Source organism: Saccopteryx bilineata, chromosome 3 (assembly GCF_036850765.1).
Source record: "Saccopteryx bilineata isolate mSacBil1 chromosome 3, mSacBil1_pri_phased_curated, whole genome shotgun sequence".
Lineage (NCBI taxonomy): Eukaryota > Metazoa > Chordata > Mammalia > Chiroptera > Emballonuridae > Saccopteryx > Saccopteryx bilineata.
The window spans coordinates 149,540,760-149,547,085 of NC_089492.1; positions in this window are offsets into that span (position 1 = coordinate 149,540,760).

A 6,326-nucleotide genomic window follows, 5' to 3' on the forward strand; every position below is an offset into this window, starting at 1 on the left:
GCTCCATACTCATCTGCTCTGAACCCTGCCCACTATGCCAGATATAATGCAAGTGTCCAAAGCCAGGCAGGTTCACATTAGATTTGGGTAGATGGTAGAGAAACTGCGGAGCCAGAAAGTGTCGGGCCATACCCATTTATTGGAGGCTTGCAAAGACAGATGAGCAAGCAAATAAACAACAAAAGAGAAAGAGCTAATAAACAAAGGAAAATCTGCAATTGGTAGCAAGGGCAACAGAGCAAGGAAAACTGAACCTGATGGTGGTGTGAGAGCGATCTGGGAGAATCGATGCCCAAGGGAAGCACCCATAGCCTTATATAGGCTATGCATACGTGCTCATGGACTAATCAAGCAAAATGCTTGTAGCTGGTAAACCCGCAGGCAAGCCTAACACAGCTGCCCCACACCCTACAATACTCCCAAAGATCCTCAGTCCTCAGGTGCCAGCACAGTGCTGTGTTCCCAATAGAACATGTCACTCTGCCATCACCCCCATACCCCACAGCACTCCAGTGTCATTAACAGCACTGCTTGGATTCTTGGTATGACAAAGTCTCTTAAGTAAACAAGTCCTTCTGTTCTGCCACAAACCCACTTTGCTCATGAGGGCTCAAAACACAGGTCCAGCCCTGACCCAGTGATTCAGCAAATAGAGCATCGTCCTAGCACACCGAGGCCACTGGTTTGATCCCCAGTCAGGGCACATATGAGAAGCAATCAATGTACTGTATTTCCCCATGTATAAGTTGCACCTTTTTTTGAAAAAACTTTGGGATCTAAAAACTGGGTACATCTTATACAGTGGTTGTAGATTTTTTTACTTGTATTTCCCGCTTTTTTGCATTTACTGTCTTTGTGCTTATTGTTTTGCACTTGTTACCAGTATATTACAGTAGGTTACGTTTTGCCACATTCTGCCCAGAAATGACTGAGAAAAGATTTTCGTACAGTGCTGAGTTCAAGTTAAAAGTGACCCAGTTTGCAAAAGTGATGGAAATTGCGTTGCTGCTGAACATAAGTTTGGTCCTCCTCCAACTAAGAAATTAATCTGAGACTGGCTACAGGAAAAGCCTACTGAAAATGCCACAGCAGAAGGCCATGAGAGGAAAGTCAGTAAGATGGCCTGATTTAGAGAAGGAATACAACATATGGCTTGAACAGTGAAGGACAATTGGAATCCCTGTGTCCACAAAATGGTTTAGCATAAGGCAAGAAAAATTGCTGATGAAAAAGAATTTACTGATTTCAAAGGAGGACACAATTGGTACTTCAGGCTCATGAAACAGAATGGACTAAGCATGTGTACACACACCAGACTTGCCCAGAATATGCCTGAAAGCTATGAGCAAGAGGTCCTTGAATTTCATTGTTTTGTCATTCAGTGTTGGAAGACACATCAGTTTGAGTTGGGACAGATTGCAAATATGGACAAAGTCCCCCTTCAATTTGATGTCCCAAGTAACAGAACTATTGATAAGAAGAAGCTGAAAACTGTTACTGTGAAGACAAGTGGACATGAAAAGAGTCATTATACAGTTGTTCTAGCTTGCGCCAATAAAACCAAGCTGCCTCCTATGCTGATTTTCAAACACAGAACAATGTCAAAAGAAGACATTCCTAGAGGAGTGATTGCCCACATTCATGACAAGGGTTGGATGGATCAGGATGGGCTGACATCTGGTTTGAGAAAGTTTGGAGAAGGAGACCAGGTGGGCTCTTATGCAAACCTGCCCTATTGGTGCTTGATCAGTTCAGGGCACACATAACAAAAAACACAAAGAAGATTGCTGCAGAGCAAAAAACAAAACTTGCCATCCTACCTGGAGGCTTGACATCCCAGCTCCAACCACTTGATGTCAGCATTAACAAACCCTTCAAAGCTGCCATGAGAGACAAATGGAACCAATGGATGAAGTCTTCTGCCACCAGCATGAAGAGTGAAGAAACCAACTATAGAAGAAGTTTGTAATTGGGTGAAAATATCCTGGGACAATATCAAGATTGAGATCGTTGTCAAGTCATTTAAGAAGTGTGGCAGTTCAAAAGAGAACACGAATAGCCTCAGCAATCTTAAAAAAGAAGATAAAGGGGGAGGTATCACACTTCCTGATATCAAGCTATACTACAAGGCCATTGTACTCAAAAGAGCCCGGTACTGGCCCTGGCCGGTTGGCTCAGCGGTAGAGCGTCGGCCTGGCGTGCGGGGGACCCGGGTTCGATTCCCAGCCAGGGCACATAGGAGAGGCGCCCATTTGCTTCTCCACCCCCCCCTCCTTCCTCTCCGTCTCTCTCTTCCCCTCCCGCAGCCGAGGCTCCATTGGAGCAAGGATGGCCCGGGCGCTGGGGATGGCTCCTTGGCCTCTGCCCCAGGCGCTAGAGTGGCTCTGGTCCCGGCAGAGCGACGCCCCGGAGGGGCAGAGCATCACCCCCTGGTGGGCGGAGCGTTGCCCCTGTCGGGCGTGCCAGGTGGATCCTGGTCGGGCGCATGCGGGAGTCTGTCTGACTGTCTCTCCCCTTTTCCAGCTTCAGAAAAATGCAAAAAAAAAAAAAAACAGCCTGGCACTGGCATAAGAACAGGCACATAGATCAATGGAACAAAACAGAGAACCCAGAAATAAACCCACAGCTCTATGGACAACTGATATTTGACAAAGGAGGTAAAGGCATACAATGGAGTAAAGACAGCCTCTTCAACAAATGGTGTTAGGAAAATTGGACAGCAACCTGCAAAAAAATGAAACTAGACCACCAACTTACACCATTCACAAAAATAAACTCAAAATGGATAAAAGACTTAAATGTAAGGCATGAAACCATAAGCATCTTAGAAGAAAACATAGGCAGTAAGCTCTCCGACATCTCTCGCAGCGATATATTTGCTGATTTATCTCCACGGACAAGGGAAATAAAGGACAGGATAAACAAATGGGACTATATCAAACTAAAAAGATTTTGCACAGCCAAAGACAATAAGAACAGAATAAAAAGACAAACTACACAATGGGAGAACATATTTGACAGTACGTCTGATAAGTGGTTAATAACCAAAATTTATAAAGAACTTGTAAATCTCAACACCAGAAAGACAAACAGTCCAATCAAAAAATGGGCAAAAGAAATGAATAGACACTTCTCCAAAAAGGACATACAGATGGCCAATAGGCATATGAAAAAATACTCAACATCACTAATCATTAGAGAAATGCAAATTAAAACCACAATGAGATATCTCACACCAATCAGAATGGCGCTCAGCAATAAAACAGAATAAATGCTGGCGAGGATGTGGAGAAAAGGGAACCCTCCTGCACTGCTCGTGGGAATGCAGACTAGTGCAGCCTCTGTGGAAAACAGTATGGAGATTCCTCAAAAAATTGAAAATTGAACTGCCTTTTGACCCAGCCATCCCACTTTTAGGAATATACCCCAAGGACACCATAGAATGGTTCTAGAAGGAGAAATGCACCCCCATGTTTATAAGCAGCATTGTTCACAACAGTGAAGATCTGGAAACAGCCCAAGTGTCCATCAGAGGACGAGTGGATTAAAAAGCTTTGGTACATATATACTATGGAATACTACTCAGCCATAAGAAATGATGACATCGGAGCATTTACAATAACATGGATGGACCTTGATAACATTATACGGAGTGAAATAAGTAAATGAGAAAAAACTAAGAACTATATGAACCCATACATAGATGGCACATAAAAATGAGACTCAGAGACATGGACAAGAATGTGATGGTAACAGAGGGTGGGGTGGAGGGGTGGGGAGGGGGCGAGGAAGGAGAGGGAGGGGGAGGGGGAGGGGAGGGGCACAAAGAAAACCAGATAGAAGGTGACAGAAGACAATTTGACTTTGGGTGAAGGGTATGCAGCATAATCAAATGTCAAAATAATCTGGAGATGTTTTCTCGAAACATATGTACCCTGATTTATCAATGTCACTGCATTAAAATTAATAAAAATAAGATAAAAAATGTGCAGTTCAAATGCCATAGATGGAACTGAGGATGAGGCAATACATGAAGACAGTGATTCATCATCAGACATAGATGAGAACAAGCTAATGGATAGGAGGTTTGACAGTGATGAGGAGTTGTATGAATTTTATGATGAATAAAACTTGAGTTCAATAACTTTATGTAATACATTTTTTTTCAAATTTCAGGCCCCAAACTTAAGGTGCGTCTTATACATGGGAGCATCTTATACATGGGAAAATACGGTATATCAATGAATGCACAACTAAGTGGAAAAATGAGTTGATGTTTCTCTGTTTCTGTCTCTTCCTCCCCATCCTCCCCCATCAATGAAATAATTTTTTTAAATGACTGGGTTCATTTTTCTTCTCTCTCTTTATAGTTATTTAAATTTATTGGGGTCACATTGATAAATAATATTGATGTAAGAAATGTTCAAGCATGTAGAGAATGTTTTATCCGTTTATTTGAGCCAAATTGATTACAATTGCTGGGAAGCAAAATCCCAACAAATTGAGAAATGCTGCAGAGAATGGCAGGTTTGCAGCTTATTTTCTACAAGTCAAAAAGGAGATGTAAGGGGTCGGGCTATGTGAAATTCATTGGTGGTAGATTAGGGAGGCAGGAGAAAGCAAAGTAGTGAAATTTCAGATTGGATAAAGAGTAAACCAGAGAAGCATATCATATTTCCCCACGTATAAGATTTACCCTTTTTCGAAAAATTTAGGGTCTAAAAACTGGGTGCGTCTTATACAGTGGTTGATATTTTTACTTGCATTTCCTGCTTTTTCGCACTTTTTTTTTTTTTTCAAATTTCAGGCCCCAAAATTAATGTGCCTCTTATACATGGGAAAATACAATACCTTTTTTTTTCTTTTTTTTCTTTTTTTACATTGGTGGGTATGGGACAGTTAACAGTTACAAAAAGAGATGATATGCAGGATAAAGATAAAAATGGAGCCTGACCTGTGGTGGGGCAGTGGATAAAGCGTCGACCTGGAATGCTGAGGTCACCAGTTCAAAACCCTGGGATTACCTGGTCAAGGCACATATGGGAGTTGATGCTTCCTGCTCCTCCCCTCTTCTCTCTCTCTCTCTCTCTCTCTCTCTCTCTCCTCTTTCTCTCCTCTTTCTCTCCTCTCTAAAATGAATAAATAAAGTCTTAAAAAAAGAAGCCTCAACTCTTAGTTGCAGCATAAAAAAAATACATTAAAAAAAAAGATAAAAATGGAGGGTTCTGGGGTCTGTGCCAAGGTAAAAGGTTGTGCCTTGAGGGGTCTGGAAAAGGGGATTTTCTGTTATACTCCAAAGGTATCTTACCTTAGATACAAAAGACAATATACAGCCTGGCCAGGCGGTGGCGCAGTGGATAGAGCGTCAGACTGGGATGCGGAAGACCCAGGTTCGAGACCCCGAGGACACCAGCTTGAGCGTGGGCTCATCTGGTTTAAGCAAAAATTCACCAGCTTGGACCCAAGGTCGCTGGCTCAAGCAAGGGGTTACTCGGTCCGCTGAAGGCCCATGGTCAAGGCAGATATGAGAAAGCAATCAATGAACAACTAAGGTGTCGCAATGGGCAACGAAAAACTAATGATTGATGCTTCTCACCTCTCCGTTCCTGTCTGTCTGTCCCTATCTATCCCTCTCTCTGACTCTCTCTCTCTGTTTCTGTAAAAAATATATAAAATAAAATAAAAGAGTTTTAAAAAGACAATATACAGACTTATTTAATGTCAAGATTGACCTCTGTCAAGGAAGTTCAGGTCTAGGAAGTAACTACCCCTATGACTTGACTTTTACACATTTTTTTCATTTAGACCAGTGGTCCCCAAGCCCCGGGCCATGGACTGGTAGCGGTCCATGGACCATTTGGTACCGGTCCGCAGAGAAAGAATAAATAACTTACATTATTTCCATTTTATTTATATTTAAGTCTGAACGATGTTTTATTTTTAAAAAATGACCAGATTCCCTCTGTTACATCCGTCTAAGACTCACTCTTGACGTTTGTCTAGGTCACGTGATACATTTATCCGTCCCACCCTAAAGGCCGGTCAGTGAAAATATTTTCTGACATTAAACCGGTCCGTTTAGCATGTGTCCCTTTCTTTGTCCACTTTAACATTACATGTTTCAAGTATACAATTTCGTAATACATTATTTAACTATTGAACCGTGTGCTCATAACTGTTAGTCCAATCTCCTTCCATCAGGCTATATTTGCTCCCCTTTATCCCCCCCCCCCCCTGGATTGTTTTCTATTGCTGTGTAAAATACTAGGGCAACTCCCATGGGTTAGGAGTCCAGGGAAGCAAGTCCTCTATTAGGGTCTCTCAAG